Here is a 26,804-nt window from a genome sequence, read left to right on the forward strand (position 1 = left end):
TATTTATCTAAGGTCACATAGTAAGTAGCAAAGTCCAGTTTGTATTTATTTTCCTATCTTTTATAGCACTTTTTTTTTTTTTTACCATATAGTGTTTTCTCTCATTATATCATGATGTATTCCAGAAGTATACATCAATAATACAAAATGATATTGAATCTTCCATTTTTATGTAGTTTATATATGAAGAAAGTGGGAAGCTTGAAATTGAATGGGGGAAGATAAGGCAGACAAAATAGAATTTCTTGTCCTATATTATTCATATTGTTCTGCTTTTTCTTAGGTATATTGTTAAGTGTATATAAATTATCATTTTCCTTTACAACTTTATGTTGCACTTATGATTCTGCTAATGTTTCTTTTGGTTAGTCTCCTTGCCTCATCCCTCCATGGTCTGTCAAGTTTCTGCTTCTACTAAATTTCAATAATTTCCTTCCCCTTTATGATCTGCACCCACATTTTTTCCTAATTGGGTTGTCCTCTGTTGGCAATATACTACTTCCTATATATCTTTACTTTCTTTTTTCTTTGACTGCATCAAGTCAATGAATTTACTGCCTTTTCAACCTTTTAATTTCACACGATCCCAGTGATAATTCACTAATAATTATGGCTAGTGTTCATACAGAATTATTCTGAGGTCTCACAGAAATCTAAGTTCTTTCAAAATACTGAAACCTTTTTTTTTATAAACATGTTTTATGAGCAACACATTGGCGGGTGAGGTGGGGAAAGGGATTGGATCAGACACTATTGTTTATATTTTACAGATTCAGTGAAACAACAAACATTATGTGAGACCTTGTTAGGGGCTCTAGCAAGTACAAAGAACAAGACATGGTCTGGGCCCTGAGTAGTTTGCAATCTAGTGAAAGAGAAAGACAAGTATATAAACAACCGCAGTACAAGACAATATTGTTGTAACAATGGCATGAAGTGTGGAGGGAGCCCAGAGACTGTACTAGAGAGCAGAAATTAAATGATTCCTCAAGGTTCGAGGCCACCGAGTAGCAGCTGGACATGGAACTCATTATGTTATGCTGTCAGATGTTTTTGTTTGTTTTATTTTTGCAGAAACAGTCCTGTATCTTAAACATGCAGTAAGTTTTATTGAGTAATATGGAAATGCAACCAGGAGTCACTTCTTTGCACAGATATCTTGGGTGGTTTCTGAAAGTGTGAAATCTACTGTTTCAAAGGCGTGATGGACTTTGGACTTGTGCCCAAAAAAGGAGGGATAGACAGCACGGAGAATCTGTATCCCAGCTCAGATGGGGACTGAGGACAGCAAACCGGAGTTCGGCAACATGAGGGAACTCAGGTGACTACTAACTACCTCATTGTAGGAACACAATGGACTAGTATTAATGGAAGAAGACGGCCATGAAAAACGCCATTTCCCATGTCTTCTCCCAGTTTCTTGGAGAGCTCTGCTTTCAGGGGGAACACAATTCTCTTACACCAGGTAATTAAAATGGTCTTTAAAAATTTACTCAATACATGGTCAATGCAAACATTTCAAGCACTATATGGCTAAGTGTACAAAATAAAACTGTAAGTAGCCCTTTACACACACACTTAAACTCCCAGTGCGAAACAACTTGTGGCTCTCTAAACATTTTCTGTCCATCGTCAAACACACTCACACATACACACATATAGTTTTTTCTTTCCCCAAATAAAACTGGTGGTATTCCCACAAATTTGAGGTTGCAGACACCATTAAAAGCGTGGGCTTTTGAACCAACCCAGAAGTGGGTCAAATCCTCTCCAGCTTCCCGGCTGTATGACTGCAGGCAAATGACTGCTTTAAGCCTCATTAAAAAAAAATTTTTTTGGGGGGGGGGGTGAAGGATAAAAATGATAAATATTTGGTAAGGCTTGAAGATCAAAATCTAGTGCATCTAAATCACTTAGCACAGAGTAAGTGGTCAATAAACACTATTGTCTATACAAGCGACCTTTCTTACTATGAGACTAAAAGTAAGGAAACTTGTTAAATAAATGTTGCTCATTCCCTCCCGCCCCCGCCGCATTATTCTAAGTTCAGAAGAACTGGCTTCTCCAAAGCATAAAACTGACCCTAGTAACCCTTCAGCCAATGAGAGTCCTCAGGTGTCGGTGGTACCCTCTGCGCCCCCGAACACCGCTTTCTGATGTCTGGAAAGTGGACCACCCAATAAAAAAACAAACTTTTGTGACTCTCGTCGTGACCAGAATGCGCACCGAGGGCAGGCTGCACCCTGCGTGCACTTTGCCTTCCTCGTGCAGGTGCTGGGTGGCACCCCGGGAGGCTCGCCTCCGGCGGGCGCACCCCGCCATCCCCTAGAGATGGGGCTGCAGCTGGAGACGCCCGTCCTCGCCGCCGCCGAGGACGCCGCGCTGGACCAGGGGCGCCTCCCGGGCGCAGCAGCCGACGCGGGGCGCGCGAGGTGCGCCCGGGGGGTGCCGGCTGCTGGCCGAGGGGCCCGGCCGGGAGGCTGCCCGGGCGGACCTGGCCCTGGGCTCTCCCCGCCCCGGGTCGGGGGGCAGCTCCCTCCTCGCGGGCAGCCCCATCAGCTCGCTTTCTTTTTGGCGCTGCCCTTTGCCCTCCCGTGGAGTCATCTGTTTACTCTCCCTTCACTTCCAGGCACCCCTCGGCCACCCTCCGTCCACCGCCGTCACCCATTTTGTCCCCTTTCCCCCCCTCACTGTCCACCTCCCCCGGGTCGCCTTCTCGGAGGACTCTGCCCACGAAGATGCTGCAGACCCTGCGGCCAGGGTCTGCTCCCCGGCGCGCCCTCGGGGCGCCCCGGCCCCCTCCCCGGGGGCGCGGGAGGCAAGTTTCCGCCCCGTCCCTTCCCCGGTGACAAGACGCGAAGGCGGCCACGGCCAGGGAGGCGGAGGGAGGGGCGGCCCGGCCCCCGAGCCCCCTCCCCTTCTCCCGAGCTCGCGCGGTCTGTGTCTCTCGCCGCGAGTGCGGAGACTCGCCGGAGGAGGAGGAGGAGAAGGAGGAGAGGCGGAGGAGGAGGGAGTTGGGGGAGGATCTCCATTGAAATAAACAACCAGGCAGCAGTTATTAACACGGGAACATGGCGGCCGCAGCCTCCGCCACGGCTTCGGCGGCGAAGGTCAGCGCCGACGGCAGCCGGCACCTGACGGCGTGACCGACCCGAGCGGGTAACCGCGCCTTCCCCGGGGGCCGCGAGGGCGGGCGCGGGGCGGGCGGCGGGCGGGGGGCGCCGCCTCCCCACCCCGGGCCGCGGCTGCGCTTCCAGCGCGGAGTCGGGCAGCGCCGCGCGCCGGGGCGAGGGCTGTTGTGTGCGCGGGGACCGCTGCCCGGGGGCGCGGGGCGCCGAGTTGCATCCCGCAGGCGCCGCGGGGCCGGGGAGTTGGGGCCGGGGGGTGGGGCGGGCGGGAAGCGGCGGGGAGACGCGGAGTCCCCAGGAGAGAAAGGAGGCGCTCCAGCGCCGCGCGAGGGCTCGGGAGTCGGTCCCGGAGCGCGCGGCGGGTGGAGGCTGCAGCCCGCGGCGCCGGCAGGAGGTGAGTGCCGAGGGCGGCGGGGAGGGAGGCCGGGGGCGCGGGCGCAGCCCCCGCCGGAGGAGCCGGGCGCCGGGCCGGGCGCGGGGGTCGCGGCTCCTGCCCCCTCGGAGGGAGCGAGCAGGGACGGGAAGGTGGGCTCGGAGGAGATGCCTTCTTTCATGGCAACGCGGAGCGCCTGCAGCCGCGGGTGGGCGCCGGCGCGGGGCGGCCGGGCTCGGGAAGTGCCGGGGGTGTGTGTGAAGGTGAAGCGCGGCGCCGGGGGCGGCCGGCGGGGTGCGATGCTGGGCAGAGGGGAGCCGCGGCCCGGCGGGCGGGCGGGCGGGCCGGGCCCGTGTCAGCGCCGGGGGCGGGGGGCGAGGGGCGCCGCGGGCGGACGGGAAGGAGCTGGCAGGCGGGGCGCCGGGGCCGCGCAGGCCGGGCCGCGGTGGGGGCGGGGAGCCGGGGGCCGGGCTGCGGCGGCGCCGAGCCGGGCTCGCCCCTGACTTAACTTTCTGGGTGCGGGCTGGTGTGCCGGAGGCGCGCTGGGGCCGGGGCCGGGGGCGGGAGGCGGTCCGGGAGGTTCCGGGTTGGCTCGCCAGCGCCCCCTTTTCCCTTCCTCCTCTCCCCGCCCCTGAAGGCACAGGCCCTCAGGGCCCCGGGGGGGAGCGGGAGGGGGCCTCTGGCCCGCGGTCCCAGCCCAAGGACCCTGCTCTCTCGGGCCCCGGGGGCTGCCGAGGGAGGGGGCCAGGGTGGTCTCTCCGGGCGGGCGCCCCCTGCCCCCGGCCCCTCCGGGGGAGTCCCGGCAGCGTCCCCGCCGAGATCGGGGGTGGGTCGGTCCCTGGTTAGCTGGTCCCTCCCTCTTCCCCCTCCCCCTAGTGGTTTCCGGGGCCTGCGGGACCGAGGGGTGGGAATCGGGGACCCGAGACCCTCGCCCCGGCCGGGAGCCGGGCTGGGCCTAGCGCCCCCGGGTCTGTCACCGGCAGGGGAAACTTTCCCCAACCGCACCGAGCTCCAACACCCTCCGCCGCCGCCGCGTCCTCGAATCCCACTCCCACTCCACCTCCGCCAATGCCTTCCCCTCCCACCGACCCGAATCTCGCTGCGTGTGACGGATGGGGCAGGGAGCCAATCGAAGGTGTGGGTAAGCCAATCGCGACGGCCGGAGGAAGGGAGGGGGCGGGGCTTGCGCCGGACCAGTTGGAGCGGAGTTGCACGCGGGCGGGGGAGTCATGGAGACGCCGAGAGCTATCCACTCTCGTCCATCCCTAGTCGCCGGCCCCGCGAGCTGGAGGGTAGTGTCACTCGCAGGGGCTGTGACCCGGGGAGACACGCAGAGGGGCCCGAGATACTTTATTTCTCTGGCATCACGAGAGACGTTGTCTTTAGACACGACGAAGCCTTAAAGCCGCTCACGATGTGGCAGGAACTCTGAGGCCCGTTTCTAAAATGGCATATATTGTCGTGATCGTGTTCTGGACACGAGCTCCCGGTGCACGGGCCGAGGGTCGCAGGAGTTGTCTGTGTACCTCGACCTCAGTGTCACTCAGCTGCCCCGGCGTGGGGACTGTGAGATTTGGAAGGGCACTTTGAAAATGAGTAGAGCCTTCTGTCGATTGATGATTGGGAGAGTAAAGTATCATTGTTTGTAATGGCTTCACTGGTTCCTTTTTAATTAGACCGCCAATTCCCAAAGTGCACTTGAAAGTTCGGCATCTGGGGAGGACATTAAAAAAAAAAAAGTTGTGGTTTTTCTGGTATGTATCCCCCCCACCCCCCCTTTCTTGGGTAAACAAAATGAAATTAGGAACCAAAGCATCTCACTGTTTGAAACATAAAGCGTTGGTATTGAAGGAGCACAGCTAATCAAAGAATATTTATCTACAGGAAAGAAGTCGGAGTAAAACGTAGTTTGCCAACAACAAAAGATTCTTAAAAATAAACTGTTTTAATTTTTCGTAAACACTGCTAAATTGCCCAGCATGTGGGTACTTTTCTGGCTTATGCAAGGCGAGGAGACATTTTGGTGGGTTTAAGCGGTTGGTTGCCTTCAGTCCAGCGACTTGATCAACTCTTGACTTTTAAGAATAGGGAGGGCAGGTCTTTGGGTTCTCCGTCATGATCACAGGTTGCTCCGAAGGAAAAGCTGTCTTTTAAAAAGACAGCAGCTGTTCCACTGCTTTTTTGTGTGTGAGCTCCTGTTCTTTGTTGGTGAGGTTAGTGCACACTGACAGCAGCAAGGCTGCTTTTCCAACTGGAATTTGCAGAATCTTGAAGAGTTCAAGGAATGAATAATATTAAATTGAGAATGAGTCCATTTTGTGAACAGTATCCAATGAATTTAACTGATCTGGTGAGGGTTTTGTGTGTGTGTTTTTTATGGTATTTTATCTGCATGATATTTATCTTATCTATACCAGTTTCTCTAGCTTTTATTAATATTGGGTTACTAAGAAAGAATAGAGGGGGACTGTAGTTTTAGGGGGACTACCACACCCTGCAAATGCGTTCTTTTGTAACGTACCATTTTCAAATTTATAAATGTGAGTTTCCAATCCAGTATAATTGTGAGTATTCATTGAGACAAAAATTAATGGCATTTTGCTGTAACCCTTGAGGTGTTATCTTAGTGATAGAATAGTAAAAATTGCCAAGATAAAATAAACAGCTGCCAGAAGTAGGAGGTATTATAAATTAAGCAACATTCAAAATTTGACAACATTCACCCCTCCCCCCATCATTAGTTAATTTAGTTACTGATGGCCACTCTGACGTGGGCCCTTCTCTCTCTTTTGTATGCTCGAGACCAACACATTGTTTTACTTCATTTTCTGCAACAATCTTTGAAAATGTTCTCCTATTCTTGGTGGCAGAGAGTAGCACGTCCCTGAATGCCTGGCGAGGGGGGAGAAGCCTCTCAAGCATATGGAGACATCTAGAAAAAGATGTGCATCGTCAGCTGTGATTCCATTGTGTGCTCTCAGACTGGATCTGAGCCTCCCTCCTCCTGGGAATTTCAGTCTTACCAGAGGAGTTCTTTGACTTTAGATGTCAGGATACTGAAGCAGAGGGTAGAAAAAGAGCTCACCAATTATGAACTTAATATTTTTTAGATAGTTTGGCTCTGATTTTAACCCTTCATTGGTTCAGTATAATTTACATGACTTGTTCAGAGTTAGAGAAGCATTTTACTGGAAATGTAAATTTTAAGGATTGGAGGGGGACTTGGGCTGTGGTATAAGAGTGCATAAAGGGCTTCATCGGTAGTTATGCCATATTAAAGCTTTCCAAGCCTTAGCATCAAGGACCTGTGAGGAGCAGCGCTTCCATTATACACCCTGTTTTTAGGATGTATAAGGATTCAGTACCTTAGCTGTTTCAAATCGCATCAGGTTGAAATATGACCCATAAGTTGACAGCTTGGATTTCTTGAAAAAAAAAATTGTGTTTAAAAATGATTCTTTTAATAACTATTCCTTAGGACAGTGATGGTGAACCTTTTGAGCTCAGCGTGTCAGCATTTTGAAAAACCCTAACTTAACTATGGTGCCGTGTCACATATAGAATTTTTTTGATCTTTGCAACCATAGTAAAACAAAGGTTTATATTTCTGATATTTATTTTATATATTTAAATGCCATTTAACAAAGAAAAATCAACCAAAAAAATGAGTTCGCGTGTCACCTCTGACACGCGTGTCGTAGGTTCGCCATCACTGCCTTAGGATGTTGTGTAGCCAAAAAAAAAAAAAGGGTGTGTGTGTGTGTCTTTTTAAACAATTTTCCAAGAAGATTAGTTTTCTGAAATGCACAGTGTGTCCTTATTTGATATTTTCGCCATTATTATATCATGGTTGAAATTATATTTAAAAACATAATGTTTAGCTATTTTTGTGGCAATACTGCTATTTAAGAAATTACTAGCCTTTCAATAGTTTGTGTTTATAGTTTTTGGTGATTATGTTATTACATGCTCTATCAATTTTAAATTAAGAAAATAGGAGGGAGAAATAGCCACTGTTTTTAAGGTATTGCTCTTTTATTACAGTAAATCATAAAACAGCAGCAAATCAAGAGCTGTTCTTCTAATGAAATAATCAGACTATATTTATATACCAATAATGAAAGCCATTTAAGAGAAAACAGAACGAAACCCAATTTTTTATATTCTTTCATTACTCAAGCAAATTTTACCTCTATGTCTTGTTTTCTAAACAGAAAAGGTGTTCTTAGCGTTTGTGTTTGTTTTCTTTTTGTTTTAAAGGCTCATAGAAGGGTTTATGAATTGCAAAGTGTAGAAAGAATATTATGTTCTATTACTCTTTAAAGTCTATTAAAAGTAATGTCTGGAAAAGCTATAAAATATAATTTTAGTGTCATAGACCCTCAAACCAGTCCGCATAAAGAAAATATACTTTATGGATTCTAGATACTATTTTCTAAATAGGGGTGAGAATATATGACTTCTGTGGATATTTTTTGAAACTGTTATAAAAACTGAGGCAAATTGGTTATGAAAAGGAGTGGAATTCTTAAAAGTAAACTTGTGAAGAAACTGGTCTGCATGTAGGTCATAATACTCTTGACTTTTAAGGGTAAAGATTTTATGTGTTTTCCCTATAAAACATTCATCTGACCACATTTCTGGCTTCCAGTGGCTGTGATGACATAATGAAATTGTGGAAACATTGATTCTAGGACAATTTTCAGTTGGTTCTGTAGTTAGAAATTTCTAGAGAAGAATTAAATAAGCAGGGGCCGATGGCAGTGTTTTACTTAGCTGCTTTTTGAGGCTTTGGGACATAGAACCTTGATATAAGTCATAGAGGAGAGCTGCTTATAGATAGAGGTTACTAGCAATAGTTCAAGGTTCTGGAAGAAAAGGGCAATCTCCCCTTTGGGTATCAATTGACGGGTACATGGAGAATTGAAGTTAGTAGGTTAATTCTGGCAGAATTTGTCACTTACAGGCAGCCAGTCATGAACTGTTAAGAGTTTCTGATGGCCAAGTTAAATCTCACTTTGGGCTTTTTTGATCTGTTTCTTTGAATTCTTGCCTCATTTAACCATTGTTTTAATTTGTTTAGTTATTTATTTGATGAGTATTTGAGTCTTCCAGAATTGGGAGTTTACTTTGATATGTCAACTGATGGTGTTGGTGCCAATTCAACACCAATAGGAACCCCCAATTTGAGGTGTGGTGAGGAAGGATACTTCACTCAGTGCACACAGCTCAATTGTGAGGCAATTCTGGTCTGCTCCAGTCTGCTCTGGGAGCCAGAGGAGCACTGACTTACATAAAGATAAATCCTTGCCCTTGGTCCCTGATTGGTCAGTCCTTATACAAATGAGGACTCCAAATCATTAAGTTTGATTGGTCTAAAAGCCACTGACCTGATTGGTCAGAGTGCAACTGCTCTGATTGTTTAGTGAAAATGCTGATGGGATACCGCTGACATGCACAGCTCTAATAGGTCAGGGAAAGCATCAGTTCTATTGGTTGAAATACAATTCCAGAAAATCTTTTATAGGGCTGGCTCATATGGCACCAACACGACGCAGGCAGGCAATTCAGTGCAGGTTTCTCCCTGAAACATTGCTTGAGTGAGAGGCACCTGTCTAGAAATGGCTGCTAGGCTCTTTTTTTTTTTTTTTTTAAATTTGAGTCCAGTGCCGCCAGAATTTCTCCTTAGTAACTTTCTTCTTTCTCAGGGTCCACAGAAAGTATAAACCATCCATTTCAAGTTCGGTGCTTAAATGAAGAACTTAGAGTGGGCGGGTTTTTTTTTTGTTTTGTTTTGTTTTTGGTTGGGGAGAAGGTAGAAAGGGACATGTTCACCTTAATTTTCAACTTGCTTTCATGCTAAAGATTGGTGTGTGTGTGTGTGTGTGTGTGTGTGTGTGTGTAATTTTAATTATATAATGTCAGAAAACTGCTTTGATCTGGGTTTGGGTTTTTCCCCCTGAAAATAGGATTCTAATGGTTATGTCCTCTGAAATCATGTGTGGTCAGGATGGCAATCTGTAGTTGGTTGAAGGTCACATCAGGGACCTCCCATTTCTGTGGGTTATCTGTGCATTGTTCCTGCTTTAAGACTAACATATCTTAGGCCTTCCCATCTTAGGTTTGTAAAGGATGGAAAACTGCCTTGTGCAGCTTTCACAAACTCTAAGTTTTAAACAGTTTGCTTTCTGAGTAGAGTGATGAAATCTCATTATATCCTATGCCATCCCGTCCCATCACACCCAGGACATGACTTATTCCTTTGTCTAGTGCCTCCATACTGGTCAGTCACGTGGTAGCCATCTAGGTTATTGGATTGACTGTGATATTGCAGGACTTGTGTTCAAGTGACCCTTATTTTACTTAATAATGGACCCAAATAGCAAAGAGTGGTGATGCTGGCAATTCTGATATGCCAAAGAGAAGCCACTAAGTGCTTCGTTTAAGTGAAAAGGGAAAGTTTTTTACTTAATAAAGAAAAAAAATTGTATGCTGAGGTTGCTAAGATCTACAGTATGTGTGTATATGCAGTATACACACACACACACACACACACATATATATGCTGAGGTTGCTAAAATCTACGGTAAGAATGATTCTCATATCCATGAAATTGACTAATTTATAAATTAAACTTTATCATAGGTTCCTGATGAACAACTTAAACCTCACTTTGGGCTTTTTAGATCTTGTGTGTGAATACATAGGAAGAAAACAGTATCCATAGGGTTTGGTACTATCTTTGGTTTTAGGCATCCACTGGGGGATCTTGGGAGGTATCCACATCGGGTAAGGGTGGACTACTGTATAGATCTTTTGAGGTGTATTCCATTCTTTCATTCTTGCCACAACCTATAAAATAGAGGTCACCGCCATTTTCCAGAAGAAGATGACGTTTAGAGGGTATAAAGTCATTGTGCCTATGGGCAAAACCCTGGGCGGGGAGGCGGGGGGTTAACCTTGACCAGTGAGTAGGAAAGGAAACCATAAATATCAGAGGGAATGGTGAGTCTAAGCATGTCTTCTTTTTAAAAAATCTGATAAGCAAATGTTTGCAGGCCTTTATAAGGCTCTCAGTCCTGTTGTTTGATCCATAAAAAGGATGAATAGATTTGCTTAGTTCCAACCCTGCAAATTTTGTCAGCAGGTATCTCAACCTGGACAGATGTTTCTTAAGACCTACAAATAGTCTCTAGATTTTTTTAGTCATCAGCCCAGAGTTGAACAATTCTTAAATTACAAGATTCTCTTTTTTTCTTTTAATTTTTACAAAATAAGAACCATAATGAATGAAGTAAAAACAGGTAACGTTTTTTGAGTGCTGATGCAGGGTTAAGGTGCCCTGAGTGTATATTCTTGTATATTTCTCACTGTAACACAGTGATATAACAATATCATTTCCCTCTTACAGTTCAGGAAGTGGAGGCATAGGGCTGTCAGATAATTTTCCAAAGGTCACCTAGCCAGGCTACCGGAGAGGAATTTGAACCCAGGCAAGCGTTGCCCCGTAGCCCTGCCCCCTTAACTTATTTTCTTGTTAGCTGGCAGGCTGCACTTTTTTTCCAGGGTAAGTGTGGATGTGTCTTATCCAGTGCTTTGTTGAAATAACACAGTAATTCACTACTAGGAAAGGGAAAATGGGTAGGAATGTATTTTGAAAAATCCTATTCAGGTTGCCTATTGTTTTGCATAATAAAAAGATCAGAAAATCAGCTCAAGAACGCTTGATTGTGGGGAATAGGTAGGAAATAGATTAGCGAGCACTCTGGGGAGATGCAGGTTTAGAAAGGATGAAACAATGATAGAGATAGTTGACTTCTTATTTCTTTAAAATATATTTAATTTTAGTATATTTAACTATTAGGTGATGATTGTGTGGTGCATGTTTTTCAGATATTTTTCAATCCATGTAGCATGGATGACGCGGTGTTGAGATATTGTAGTCCCAAAAGGAGGCTGATAATACATTCAGTCATCTGACTTCTGCTCTGCTATTTGTGGAATTCTTCTGTCTGCTCAGTTGTTTGCCGGGAGTGAGGAGAGCTTTCAGGGAACTCTTCCACCTTGGCACGTGTGCAGATCGGCACGCACTGCTTTTAGTGTTCCAGCTGCTGAGGCTGAAGACCTGTTGTCACAGATGAAAGTGTAATGCATGGTATTTTCTGTTATTCATTTAGCGTGTTACATGAAATGCGATCCCACATCTCCAAGGCTTAACTTGCAGAGTGTGCATGAGTTGTGGAAGTTCCTGTTGTTGCTGACTGATCTCTGCCCATTGCAGTACCCTTAAGTGAGGACGGTCTTCTTTAGCGATGACTGACTCCTGCTTATACAATCAGCTCCTGAGTCAAACGTGAAATGACTTCCTGTGTTGGGTGTTACAGTGGCGTTTGTAAGAATATTTAACATTAACTTACCATAAGATTTCTAGTTCTGTTAATGTTTAATGATGAAAAGCTTTTAGTAATTGTCTATGTAAATTTAAAAATTGCATATCTTAGAGGAAACTATCTTTACTTGAGTCAAACTAAGTGGAAAATTTAGTTACATGGATAACAAATTTTTAAAAATACATTTTAAAATGTGCTTGTGTATATGCAGGGTGGGGCAAGAGTAGGTTTGCAGTTGTTCATATGGAAAACAATACAATAGTTAATAAATAATAATACAAGAATAAACTGTGTTTTGTGGACTCATACCTGTAAATCTACTTTTGCTCCACCCTGTATTTACAAAATAGAATTATTCATAAATATGTTTAATAGGTAATCACCTCTGGAATTGTTGGAACATAGGTGGAAAATAGTTTCACATGTATTTTTAGATACCTAAATAAGGAATATGCAATTCCTTACTAAAAATCTGAGTGTCAGGAGTGTATGAATTTCTACAAATTTAACATACTAGCTTTCTTGAAATTCCAGATGCTGGTTGTGAGAATTATGGAGACAGGCAGGAGGTCTGTGCGGGTGTTGAGGTGACTGCCGTGTGCCTGCAGCCTGCTGTGGATGCTGTGTTGGGTGTGCTGTGCATTGAGACTAAGCCCAGTGTGGCCCAGTATTTGAAGTGAGGATAGAATGATAAAAAATGGCAAAACTTCACAGTGCTTCAATTTGGGAATAAATCTTCATAGACTTTTCTTCTCTGCCTCCTCTAACCTTCATCTTCCTTGACTTTCTTAATTTTTTTCATAAAATTGGATATGAAAGATGGGTAGTAGTGAAGGGAACACAATCAAGATTATGGGGAAGTCTGTTACCATCATTAAGTATTTCATGTGTGATCATGTTCTACGGTTTCCCCCTTTACCAAACAGATTTGCTCTGCTAACAGCTTTGAGTGAAGAAGCTAGCTATTTGTTAAAGAAACCATTAGGTTGAAAACAGATCACTTAGCACAGACACAGTTCAGTGATTGGCTGACTTGTTGGAAGTTAATCGGCTCATGTGTAGAGTCTTCTGATCTGCATCCTTAATTCTGGAACAGGTGGCCCGCTCCCTTCAGGCACCACTGAACCCCACTGCTCTTCCACCCCATATTCTGCACAACCAAACTGAGCATTGGGGGATTCTTTTCCCTGTTTCATTGAGAAGTGAGGTTTCTACTCCACCCAAGAACAGATAAGAACAAGGTAAGGCAAAGGAAGGCTTTCGGGGGCTTATGATTTTCAGAGGCTCAGCTTCTTTGCCCTCAAGAGGAGTCAAGGGAGCCTTCTCCCTGAGGGACAAAGCGTTTTCCCGGCTATGCAAGCCGTTTCTATTCACTTCTTAGAAAGTTCCCAGTGAGCTTCAGGTGTCTCTAGCAGCCTCATTTTTCATAGGTGTTTATTTTCGTTGAGAAAGGTATTGAGTGTCTGATGGGAGAGAAGGAGAATGGCATCAGGAAGAAATTGGACATGGCCTCCAGAGGAGTTGCTGTGCTAAATCTAAGCTAAAGAGGTTAGGACCCTGCAGATTAAAGATATTGATGCACAAGAACAGCCTTGACTGAAATTGATAAATTAGTGAAGGTATATATACAATAAATCCAGAGTAGCAGGTACATGCCCTTGTAGTTGGAAAGATTTTTAAGGATGTACTACTAGCTTATCAGTTATCAAATTGAGAAGTCAGCTGATAGTACTTGTTAATTTAAGTGGAATAGGCTACTTATACAGACTTTTTTTTGAAGTTTCAGATAAATATGTGGAGGATTAATTAGTAAAGCAAATTAGAATATTTTCCCATTGCAGTACAAATTATAATTTTTGGTATATGTTCTTTGGAGTTTAATATCAAGGAGGAAAACCATGAACTAAAATGCTTTGATTAATCTGGTATTCAAATTCATCTGTCTATTGTGTTCTATAAATATACCTAAAATGATTTTATGCATTGGCTTATTATCTAAGATAGGCACAATAGGAAATTGCACCTGTTTTCTTATTGGTTTGCCAAAATTGGTGAAAAGTAAGGATGGAATATATATATATATATATATATTTTTTTTTTCATTCATTCTTCCCCTCCTCTCAAATAGTATACCAGAACAGCAAAAGGCTTTCATTTTTAAACTGTATTTTGGACTCATATAACAAATTCTCCATCTGTATTGTAAGTCATTAATAGAATGATCTTCCCAACATAACCCTTTTATTATAATAAAATTCCCCATGCACTACAGAAGGACATTCCCAAACACTTACTAATTAGGTCTGTCACAGACACATTTTCCCCTCTTTCTCCTCTTTCCCTGAGCCTTTGTACCTATTAGTGTATTCTTTCTGGCCTCCTGAGAACGTGTTGGTTTGCATGCTCTTTGGTTTGCCAAGAGAAAACTAAGAGTTATTCTAAAAATTAGGAAGCCATCTTTTGAAATAAAACTCAATTTATTTGGGCGTTTATATTATTGATCTTAGTTAATAGCAAAGTATATAATCAATCAAAATAAAAAGAGATGGAATCCAACAATATTCAAGGTTATTGGTAAGTTACTTACATTGATTATAGATTATACAAAAAAGTGCTTGATAGAAAAAGAAAAAAGTCCACTTATCTCCAAATCAGAAACAGCAAAGACTTAAATTTTTGGCTTTGTTGCTTTAGTAAAACTGAACATTTTTTATACCCAGACTTATATTAAATTCCCCTGCAGAATATTTTGACACTATGGTGAGAAGAGGGATTAATAATCTCAGTTTATAGTGGAAAGAGGAGGAAAAAAAGGTAAAAAAAACCTTGGGGAAATTTAGGAGTTTAGAAAGGGTAATAAAACAAAACCAAATACAAAGAAAGTACACCTGGGTTGGCACTTAAATACTTCCTTTGAAGAAGAGAATGAAACTGTCACTTGAAGGGCTGATGTCTCAATAGATAAAATAATGAAATTCTTCAGCTCTCCAAAGAGCAAAGCCTTTATAGTCCACACATTAGCCTGTATTTGTGACAACACCTATAAAAATATTCTCAACCCTCTCCCCAAATTTCTACTCAAACAGATAGTTCCTTATTTTGTGGATCACTTGATTTGCAGACTGAGTTAGGAGGTTGTTTGTCATCTATCCATACTTTGTCACCAACTAATTATCTATTAGGTAGTAGAAACAGTACACAACTCAAGTGGAAAAGCAGGGTGGTGCTTTGTGACATGCAGTGTCCCTCTTTTTCTTAATTCCCATGATGCTTCCATAATGTGGTGAAATTACATGTTAGCGCTGTATGTGCTTTTGTCTTTCTGATTTCCGTGCGTGTGTGCGTGCGTGCGTGTATTGGATGAACTATTTGAAAGTGAGTTACAGATGACCCTTTATCCATAAAGTACACTGCCTTAAAACAAAGTCCTTGTCTTATATAATCGCACACAATACCACTATTAAACCTAAGAAAACTATCAGCCCTCTATTTCAGTTTTCTCAGTTCCCAAAATATCTGTTATAGCTTTGGTTTTGAAACCAAAATCTATCAAGTTCACTCATTGCATTTGCTCCCGTAGTCTCTTTAAATATGAAACAGTTCCCCTAATTTTTGTTTTTTCTTTGTTTTCAGACATTGACTTTATAAAATGTCTGTTGTTTTTAATTTAAAAACTGTAATTGTGGTCAAATCCATATAAAATTAAGTGCATTCACATTGTTGTGCAGGCAGTCTTTTCAATATTCAGACTTCAGTTTCTTCAGAAGTGTTAGGAAATTAAATTGTTAAATATATTAATGAATTTGATCAGGGCTGAAGAAAAGCATAACCTTTGAGAGCTTATTGCTTGAGATGTGTCATTGTGGCCATTTTCATGGCATGCTCTTTCTGAAGTCTCATTAGTACTAGAACCTAGAGATACTTTCTACAAGTCATCATAAGGAGATACACCTATGTGAATACAGAGGTAACGTTACACCTGCCTATAGACTGCCAGAGAACTCACTGGAGTTTTTTCCTCCCAGAAATTTCTGTTTTAGGCACAGGAGGAGGGTTGAGATTGAGACATTAATTTTGTAGTCCACTTGGCTAAATAAAAAGCCTTTATTCAAGCACTTCTTTTGAGTAACATTATAGAGAAAAGAATTTCCTGGGTCTTTTTGCAGTGTGGCAACTGAGTTTCTTGAATACTTGACTACACCCTAATTTTGACTTTGGAGGTTTCTTGTGTTTTGCAATGTCTTCATTTGTTCTCCCTTCTGATTTTCCTATCCCCAAATTATTTCCAGTGTCTATAGTTTCTTTATAACTACCTCTTTCTTACTTTAGTACTTATTAAGATAGAGTCTTCTCTTCCCTCATGAATCACAGTGGGTATCTGGAGTTTATTCTCACTTGAGGAAGTGGAGTATAAAGGCAAACATGATTCACAGGTGTGTAGTGTGTAGATTTTGGTCTTACCTACCTAATCCAGTGGAAAAGTAGTAATTAGATTCTTAACATAGCTTTAGATACCTCAGTGTAAGAGCTGTAGGTGGGAAAAACACAAGCACTCAAAACAAAACAAGAAATAACACACGTATTTGAATAACTCTCATCTTGAAACTTTTAGGCTTCTGGGAAAAACAGACAAAACTGAGGTTATCTTCTCTTGTTCAAAGTAATATTCTTTGAGGTAGAACATTCTTAGGCTAATGGCCATGAATCATGCTGTGAATCTTCCTGCATGGGACAGGGATATAGACACCCCCAGAAATAAAACATCAAAACAAAACATGGGAATATTGTCCTGACCCGTGTAGCTCAGTGGCACACACACTGAAGGGTCACAGGTTCAAGGGCATGTGCCTGGGTTGCCTCCCAATTGATGTGTCTCTCTCACATCCATATTTCTTTCTTTCTCCCTTCCTCTCTCCCTCCTTCCTTCCCTTCCACTGTGTCTAAAAATCAATGGAAAAATATCCTCCAGTGAGGATTAACAACAAAAAAGCCCTAAACATGTGAATATTATTTTAAAAATTTTAACTGGGATATCATATACTTAGGAAATAATTAAGAGGTATTGAGAATGGAAAGAAAAGGAGGACTTTTGATTTAACAAATTAGGCAATTTTAAGGTTACTCAAATTTAAAATAAAAAGAAAGAAATCTCACTTTCTGATTTTCTTTTTTAAAACTTCCCTGAAATACCTTATGGGCATACTAGGCGAGACCTCCTTATTCTTGCCATTCTGTATATATTGTACTACTGTTTAAAAAATCTTGGCATATTAGAAAGGGTTGGACCAAAGATTGGTGGTTGCATTTCAAGTGGTTCAGTGATACATCCCAAATAGATATAATAGCTTGGGTTAGCTGGGAGGAAAGTACTTCAGGTTTCTGAAATGTAACTAAGACCGGTACATTATTAAGTACAGGTGGTGGGGGTGAGGGGACCAACAAAAATAATAAAAAGACAGTGATAATTACATGAAACAGTGGCTATACAAAACCTTTGGAAAATGAGATCTCATATAGCTAAGCTTTCTGATTCTGGGGTTTCTTTTTTTCAGCACCTCAAATTTTAAAATTAGTCATTTAGGAGAAAATACTTTAAAATGAATAGTATTTCCCTCTGTTTTGAACTGATTTGAAATGTGCTAAAATTCACTGAAGTCCATGAGGTCTTTTTAAAAAATATATATTTTATTGATTTTTACAGAGAAGAAGGGAGAGGGATAGAGAATCAGAAACACTGATGAGAGAGAAACATCTGTCAGCTGCCTCCTGCACACCCCCCACTGGGGATGTGCCCGCAACCAAGGTACATGCCCTTGATTGGAATCGAACCTGGGACCCTTCAGTCCGCAGGCCGACACTCTATCCACTGAGCCAAACGGGCCATGAGGTCTTTTAAGGCATTGATCTGTTTATCTCTTCACGAAGTAACTGTAAATTGTAGACCCCTCACTAGGGTACTCGAGCTAACTACTAGCTTTCCCTTTTCTGTCTCTGTTCACTGGGTGGTATTTTTTGTGAATATGGGCATTTGTTTTTAAATTTAAAACAATTTTTCAATAAGGGTCTCTTTTCTCCTTTCTGAATTTTTGCACTTTATCTGCAGTCGGTTTGGAAACCAGATAACCAGGTCTACTTACTTCTGCATTCATTGGTTGCTTCTTGTATGTGCCCTGAACCTACAACCTTGGTGTAGTGGGACAATGTTCTAACCAACTGAACTACCCAGCCAGCATCAACAAAAATTTAATGAGTGCTTCCTATCTACCAGATATCAGGAATATAAAGATTAAAAAAGACGCCGAAACCGGTTTGGCTCAGTGGATAGAGCGTCAGCCTTCGGACTGAAAGGTCCCAGGTTCGATTCCGGTCAAGGGCGTGTACCTGGGTTGCGGGCACATCCCCAGTGGGAGATGTGCAGGAGGCAGCTGATTGATGTTTCTCTCCTGTCGATGTTTCTAACTATCTCTCTCCCTTCCTCTCTGTAAAAAATCAATAAAATATATTTAAAAAAAAATAAAATAAAAATAAAGATTAAAAAAGAAATGGCGCCTCTCCATAAAGATCTCACAGGTTAGGGACATGCAGAAAAGTAATTATAGTATAATATGTGCATTAGAATAGAAAATTATATTCAGAGGGCTAGACAGATATTTTATAGGAGCAAAGAGTTCATTTTGTGAGCGGAGGACAGGCTTCATAGATGGCGTAGTATTTGATTTGAGCCTCAAAGGCTGATTGAAATTTTGTCAGAGAAGAGAAAAGTCATTCTAGATACATGTGCTAGGGATGGAGATAGAACATATTATAGTATGTTCCTATTTTCTCTTATTTTACATGCACTTTTAATAAGATCTACCTGAGAATCTGAGATCTTTAGATTTGGGTTGTTTGTTTTGAATGTTCAGAAAGAAGCCTTATTCCTCGTCTCCTTTTCATTTTTTTGCCCATGTTCTGGATTAGGGAGTTTGCTGTTGCTATATAATATACTATCCAAAACTTGGTAGCAGGATTGGAAAATTTGTGTCACGATGGACACAGCTGACTTGCTCCATGCTGTTTGGCATCTAGAGCCAGGAAGACTCAAAGCCTGGGCCGAGTCAATAGCTTGGCCCTGGAATCAGGTGAAGGCTTGGCATTTGATGTGGGCTGTTGGCTGGGACTTGAGCTGAGTTATAGGCTAGAACAGCGGTTCTCAACCTGTGGGTCGCGACCCCTTTGGGGATCAAATGACCCTTTCACAGGGGTCGCCTAAGACCATCGGAAAACACATATATAATTACATATTGTTTTTGTGATTAATCACTATGCTTTAATTATGTTCAATTTTTAACAATGAAAATACATCCTGCATGATTCATAACAGTAGCAAAATTACAGTTATGAAGTAGCAACGAAAATAATTTTATGGTTGGGGGTCACCACAACATGAGGAAGTGTATTAAAGGGTCGCGGCATTAGGAAGGTTGAGAACCACTGGGCTAGAATACCAGCACATGGCTCTCTGTGTACCTGCTTACGCCTCCTCACAGCATGGTGGCTGGGGTTCAAAGAGTGAGAATTCTAAGGAAGCATTATCTTCTTTGAAGATTAACCTCAGAAGTCACTTATGTCTTAGTCATAGTCTCCACTTATCAGATTTGGAATATAGATCTGGGAACATGGATCCCAGCTCTCTTTGGGAGGAATGTTAACAGTTGAATTAGAAGGTGAACATGTGGGCTGGGAGGTTGTGGTTGGTCATCTTTGGGAATAACCATCTGTTGCAGGCTAAGTTATAGGAAGTTGAAGTGTTACTACTGTCCTTTAAAACAAGAAAAGAGGAAGGAAGATTTTTAAATTCTGAGATACATGAAGTGATTCTCTATGAGCTGTAATGAGCAGCAGTTCTTAAGCTATAGCTAATGGAATTTAATTAGACATTTAAAATAAATTTCTGATAACAAATTTATACTTTCTTTTTAATTAGGGAAAATTTGTATGATTTAAATGTAAGTTTAATAATGATTATGTATATATTGCCTACAGATGGATCTGTTGCTTTGAGCAAGTGGTTTAATGTTTCTGAGTCCCAATTTCTATTTTTGTTGAGTGGGGATAGTATTTGTTTGCCTCACAGAGTGGTGAGGATAAAATAGGTTTTATTATTAATGAAGCCAGAATGAATTTGATGATTTTAAAGAAATCTTCTGGTAAAGGATCTGTTTATCACTAATAGGAGGATTGCAGGGCATTAATCTTTCTAAATTTTTTCATTAAATTCTAGAATAGTTTTTTTTTCAAACTAGAGAAAATTGTGACCTCTTTCTATCATTTTTCCTTTTCTATTCATGTGTTTACTGTGTAGACCACTTGATTAAATGATAATATATATTTTTGGACTGTTTGTTTTACCAGAAACATTTCTAGTGAGTTAATCCTGAAAGCCACTCATGATCTTGTATATAATAAAAGCCTAAGCGACTGTTACGGCAGAACAACCAGAACGACCAGTTGCTATGATGTGCACTGACCACCAGGGGCAGATGCTCAATGCAGGAGCTGCTCCCTGGTGGTCAGTGCGCTCCCACAGGGGGAGAGCCACTCAGCCAGAAGCCGGGCTCACAGCTGGCGAGCCCAGTGGCAGTGGTAGTGGCAGGAGCCTCTCCTGCCGCTGCCTCCGTGGCAGCGCTGAGGAGCAGTGAGCTGAGCAGTAAGGAGCAGCGAGCAGGCAGGTGGTAAGGAGCGAGGCATCCCAGACTGTGAGAGGACGCAGGCTGGGCTGAGGGGGACCCCCCCACCCCCCCAGTGCATGAATTTCATGCACCAGGTTTCTAGTATGAGTAATAATTAACATAGTCCCCTCTGCATGCACCAGAATGGAGCTGCCTCAATAGATCATTTTATAGATAAGACAGCTTTTTGTTGAAAAGATGCCACTTTTCATGTGCTGGGAGCTTGAAAGATACACTTTTTTTAAAATTCTAAGTCTCTATAGTCCAAATTTCAGAGTGCATAAATTATTTACCTTGCTTATCAAAATGGAAATTCCATGGTCTCTTTGAAATTTAGAAAATTATTGGCGGGCTCAGCCAGTGTGGTTCAGTGGTTGATTGTGGTTGAACCAGGGGGTCAAGGTTCGATTCCTGGTCAGGGCACATGCCCAGCTCAAGGTGTGTACAGTAGGCAGCTGATCAATGATTCTCTCTCATCATTTATGTTTCTATCTCTCCCTCTCCCTTCCTCTCTGAAATCAATAAAAATATTTTAAAAAAATTGTTGGTGGGTCTCAGCTTTTTTGAAGACTCTTTAGGGGACTGGATAGATATGGTGGGGAGGTAGGCTTGAAGTGCCTGTGGTATGGGTCCCGAGTAGAGGCCAGGAATGGGACCTTCCTTCCCTCCAGGAATGCCAGTAATCTGAGAAGTAGAGGGTTAGGGACAGTCACCATGGAGATTAACAGACAAGACTGTCCATTGTCTGTCTGGGTGCACTATTTGAGCTCACTGTTCCATACTAAGAAATTTCTCAGCAGAAAGATAAGAAGATCCCTCACCGAAGTAAATAATGACATTTTATATACACCAGCCACAGGCTTGTGTATGGAGAAGGCATTTTAATTTTAAGGGTAGAATGAAAGTATAAAATCTTGGAAGATTTTGTCATTCGTTTTCCTTTCTAGTCTTATGAGATGATGCCACTGAAGGGCAGAAAGGTGGTAAAATCTTAGAGAATCTACTAACAATTTGTGGGACGTTCTTTTGGAAGATGTCACTAGCACATACCAGCACACTTTGAGTTCCTTGAATGCAGGAGTTTTTTTGTTTGGTTTTTCATTCTACGTAGTCAGTTTGGAGTAGCATTTAAGAGCCACAGCACTTGGATTGAGGTTTGCCTTCATCAGTTGAGCAAATGTGACCTTGTGCCCCAATTTCCTTACATGTCCCAGAAATGCAAAGGGTCATGCACACTCTATGAAAGAGTCTGAAAGGAAACATTATAAACTGTTTTGTAATTATCAACTCATTAGAGCTAGAGCAAAGGCTTTCAACCGGTGTGCCCCAAGAATTTTTAAAACATGCATTACCTGACTATTTAGTCAGGGGCACTGACTTTTTCTCCTTGTATTGTCAAATTTAAAAATGATAATTGCCAACACAACAGTAGTGGTTCAGTGTGAATGAATCAAAATCATACCTATTTTTGGTCGGATTGGCAAAAACATATTTTTTGGTGTGCTGCAGAATTTTAGTGATTCGTTTATGTGTGCCATGAGATGAAAAAAGTTGAAAATTGCTGCTTTAGACTAGTAAATGTACTATTACTCTGATTACAGAATGAATATTATTATAATCACATCCATTTTAGCACCTGCTGTCTAATTCAGTGTTTCGCAACAGGTGGTGTGGGAGGAAGGACAAAGATTATTGGATGTATAATTTAGTCTGCCTACCTTGTACATCCAGTGGTTATATTGAAGTTGAAGGCAAAGCTGATAATGCTGTTTTATGCGGATTTAAATCAATAAAGTTAAAGATTCTTATGTTTTAGGAGCCTTTGGAGTTATTTTAAAAACTAGTCAGAGGTGGCAGGACATTTTAATTACCGAATTGAAAATATTAGAAAAATAAAGTATGTGAAATTCACATTTCGTAAACCTGGAAGATTGAATGCTTGCTTGACATATCTAAGTGTTGGTTTTAGAAGTGCACAATGGTACTTACTACAGAGATTATGCTTACATTTTTCAGAGAAATATCTAAGGGGATCTCAATGCTGGAATCATTTGACTGGTTTTGATCATTATAATTTAAAACCCCTTTTCTTTTGAGAAAATTACAGCATAAGACTTGAGTATTATTTTTGACTAGTTCAGAATGTGGCTTAATATATAATAATTTTCTCAGAAAAGAAAATGAAACTCTTGCTAAGAATGGTTGGACATAATTCACCAAAATCATGTATTTGTTTTTCCTGGGGCTTGAATATAATCCTGTAAGTAGATACTACAGAACCACTTGAATCACCAAGGAGAGCAAGTCTTTAGAGCTGCTCTCCACCTCAGTGGTCTTCATTGTACAGTTTAATTAAATCTGATCACCAGTAAGAATTCAGTTTTCCATAGGAATAAGTTGATTGAATTTTTCAAGATAATAAATCACAATGGAAAATGCCTATATTCAGTTATGTTTGCCCACAGTTACTACACAAATGTGGTACAATGATTTACCCAGAGACAATGGACAACTTTATATAGTTAAATTCCCTGATGGGGAATTTTCAGATCCACAGGGATAGATGAGATAGTTAGATATAGTTACCAGTGGAGAACATTTAGAAGTTCTGTTCATGAAGTTCAAAGAAATAAACGCCTTCTCTTGCTGGTAATGAGCAAAAAGCATTGGTGAATAGCATAAGGGAAATTTCTATGTTGATTGTAGTCCACCTCCACATACAGAATATAACCATTTAAAAATACTTTTATTGTACTTCTTTATTTTAATCTGACCCTGAGGCTATGTTTTTATTGACTTTTAGAGAGAGAGAAAGAGAAAACATCGATTTATTGACTCCTGTATACGCACCCTGACTGGGGATCGAACCCACAACCTAGGTATGTGCCCTGACCTGGATCGAACAGCAATATTTTGGTGTACAGGATCACATTCCAAACAACTGAAACACCTAGCGAGGGCAGAACTGGTTTTAAAAGGGGTCCATTTTAAGTGTGATCTATAAATGTCAGTAACACTTATACTTTAGGCTGGTAGCCTTTCTTCTCTGCCAGCCAAGCTCTGACCATGTGTCAACCTTCAATGAGTAATTTCAGGTCATGGGACTAAATCAGAAGAAGGTGATAATTCCAGATCTAGCTCCTTGGTGAGAATTTTTCCTTTAGGTCTGATTGTTGCACATTCACCTAGCAGACAGCATAACCTTGTCAAGTGACAAAACTAAAACAATTTAGTACTGAGTTTGCGAAAACAGTCCATGGGTTAGGGAAGCACAGAGCCTCCCAGCAGTGGAGCGCCCTTCTCAGGTGCTTCTGCAGGAGCGGGTTTGATGGAGCTGCAGAAGAGGCAGGCAGCTGGAAACAGGCGTGATCAGCCAGGGCTGGGGGATTTCCTTATAAGGCCAGCAGGTCTTATTTTCTAGCCCGAGTAAGGTGAGTTGGAGGGTTGTGATGAGTGTCTGTAGGTTTCCTTGACAGGTGTTTCCTGTAAGTGAAGTCTGACTTAGGTTTAGATTTGTGATGTGGGCGGGGCTCCTGGGCGGCCTCCATTCTGTGGGCTACCATATATGAAACGTTGATCAACCTCATTCGCCGCCTCTCCCTCCCCTCATCTCCCAGCAGCCTGTTGGCTTGGCAGGATGTTTTTGGAGGTGCACACCTGCGTGCACAGCAGCGGAAAGAAGTTCTGGGTCCTCTGCTAGTCTTGTCCTTTCAAATAGCTGTCACTGAGTTGGGTATGAAAATTCACCGTCTTTCTGTCATTTTCCTTAGTTTTTTATATTTGTTTTCAATCTTGAGATAGGAACATTTATTAGTAAGTCAAATGAGCTATGCAGTCAGAGCTGTGGAAACTGTGGAGCGCCATCTGTGTAGTTTGCGATGTGCCATATCAACTCATATTTGAGCTTTTAGCAGGAAAAGTGCTATAAAATTGCAAAGCATTGTTATTAACACAGCTGATCCTACAGGGAGTCAGGGTGAGAAGATGAATCTCTGAGGAACAAACTGCTTTTCCGGATCATTTGTAATAACCTTTCTGGAGCACATGACACAATTTAGTAATTTATCAGTTGGTACACACCAGTTTGCCATCTTGGAATGTTGAAAAAGAAATACATCTGTGCTCTGACTTGGGTCAGACTAATTTTACAAATAAACTTCAGTTTTCTTTCAGAATAGATGATGTATGTGCTAACTTCCCTCCCTGGTTCACCTTCTGGAATTCCTGAGCAACAATATGTAATAGCTGCATTTTGTGTTCTAGATATTGTTGAAGCAACAAATACTCATGCATTCCCAACATGGAGCATTGCTGTCTCCTGGTCTTCCATTTCATCACATTGGGACCAGGACCTCTTTGTTCCTTTTTTCTGAAACAAAATATGTACTAAAATTATTTTCTAACTGACATAACATTGCATTAGTTTAAAGCTTACAACAGAGTGATTAGATATATTTATATATTGCAAAATTACCACAATAATAGTTAACATCTGTCATCATATAGTTACAATTTTTTTTTTCTGGTGGTGAGAACTTTTTAAGACTTATTCTCTTAGCATCTTGCAGATGTTTAATACAGTATTATTAACTGCTAGAGGCCCGGTGCATGAATTCATGCACCAGTGGGGTCCCTCAGCCTGGCCTGTGAGATTGGGCCGAAACCGCCTCTCCGACATCCCCCAAGGGTCCTGGATTGCGAGAGGGCGCAGGCCAGGCCAAGGGACCCCACCAGTGCATGATTGGGGCCAGGGAGAGACGCAGGAGGTTGGCCAGCTGGGGAGGGACCTCAGGAGGGCTCCAGGGTGTGTCCGGCCTGTCTCGCTCAGTCCCGATCTGCCAGACCCCAGCAGCAAGCTAACCTACCAGTTGGAGTGTCAGTGACTGGTTGACCAGTCCACTGTCTGGCCCCTGGTGGTCAGTGCATGTCATAGGGAGCAGTTGAGCGGCCTTAGCATATCATTAGCATATTACGCTTTGATTGGTTGAATGGATGATCGGACAACTGGACACTTAACATATTAGGCTTTTATTACATAGGATAGTCACCATGCTGTTCATTACATCTCAGGACTTATTTATAACTGGAAGTTTGAACCTTTTGACTACCTTTACCCCTGCCTGCCCCCTCCATCTGTTCACTTTTTTAATTAGTTCATTTTTTTAGATTCTGTATATAAGTGAAACCATATGGTATTTGCCTTTTTCTGTCTGACTTATTGCACTTAGCATAGTGCCCTCAAGGTCTATCCATGTTGTTGCAAGTGATAGGATTTTCTCCTTTTTATGGCTGAATAATATTTCATTGTATGTATACATTACATTTTCTTTATCCATTCATCTGTCCCTGGGTCTTTAGGTTGTTTCCATGTCTTGGCTATTGTAATGAATATGGAAGGGGAGTGGAAGAAAGATCTCTTTAACACAGTGATTTCATTTTCTTTGTATACACACAGAAGTTAAGTTGCTGAATCTTATAGTAATTCTATTTTTATTTTTTTTGGGGGGGGGGGGGGGGACTTCCATACTGTTTTTCACAGTGTCTTTACCAATTTACAGTCTCGCCAGCAGTGCACAAGGGTTCCCTTTTCTCCACATCCTAGCCAGCACTTATTATCTCTTGTGTGATGGCTCCTTGTGCATTTTATTTGCATTTTCCTAATGATTGGTGTTGTTAAACATCTTTTCATGTGCATATTGGTCATTGTATGTCCTCTTTGGAAAAATATCTTTCCAAATCTTTTGATTTGCTTTTCCTTGATGATTAGTAATGTTGAGTACTTTTTCATGTATCTAGTAACTATTTGTATGTCATCTTTGGAAAAACGTCTATTCAGTTCTGCCCATTTTTTAATTGGATTGTTTTATTGCTTTTTGGTATTGATGTGTATTTTAGATATTAACACCTTATCAGCTATATAATTTGTAAATATTTTCTCCCATTCTGTAGGCTGCCTTTTCATGTTGTTGATATTTTCCTTGCTGTGAAAAATATGTATTTTAGCCCAGCCAGCATTGGTTGAGCATCAATCTATGACCCAAGAGGTCACGGTTGATTCCCGGTCAGGGCACATGCCCAGGTTGGGGGCTTGATCCCTAGTGTGGGGCATGCAGGAGGCAACCAATCAATGATTCTCTCTCATCATTGCATCATATATATATCCCTTTCCCTTCCTCTCTGAAATCAATAAAAAATATATATT

The 26,804-nt window shown here is 42.2% G+C and overlaps 1 protein-coding gene across 5 annotated transcripts in view; it reads left to right on the forward strand.

Annotated features, from left to right (window-relative positions):
• Positions 1–2,908: 2,908 nt before the first annotated feature.
• NCOA2 (nuclear receptor coactivator 2) overlaps positions 2,909–26,804 on the forward strand; it is a 268,578-nt gene continuing 244,682 nt past the window's right edge. For 2 of the 5 annotated variants that reach the window (XM_070392625.1, XM_070392631.1), the window contains exon 1: positions 2,909–3,159. The gene's annotated coding sequence lies outside the window, so the exon portion shown is untranslated. Of the gene's footprint in view, positions 3,160–3,412; positions 3,523–4,315; positions 4,643–26,804 lie in introns of those variants that run through there. The other 3 variants (XM_070392628.1, XM_070392627.1, XM_070392629.1) reach the window with 3 other exon arrangements.

Source organism: Myotis yumanensis, unplaced genomic scaffold (genome assembly GCF_028538775.1).
Source record: "Myotis yumanensis isolate MYYU_CA2020_CCGP unplaced genomic scaffold, mMyoYum1.0.hap1 SCAF_15, whole genome shotgun sequence".
Lineage (NCBI taxonomy): Eukaryota > Metazoa > Chordata > Mammalia > Chiroptera > Vespertilionidae > Myotis > Myotis yumanensis.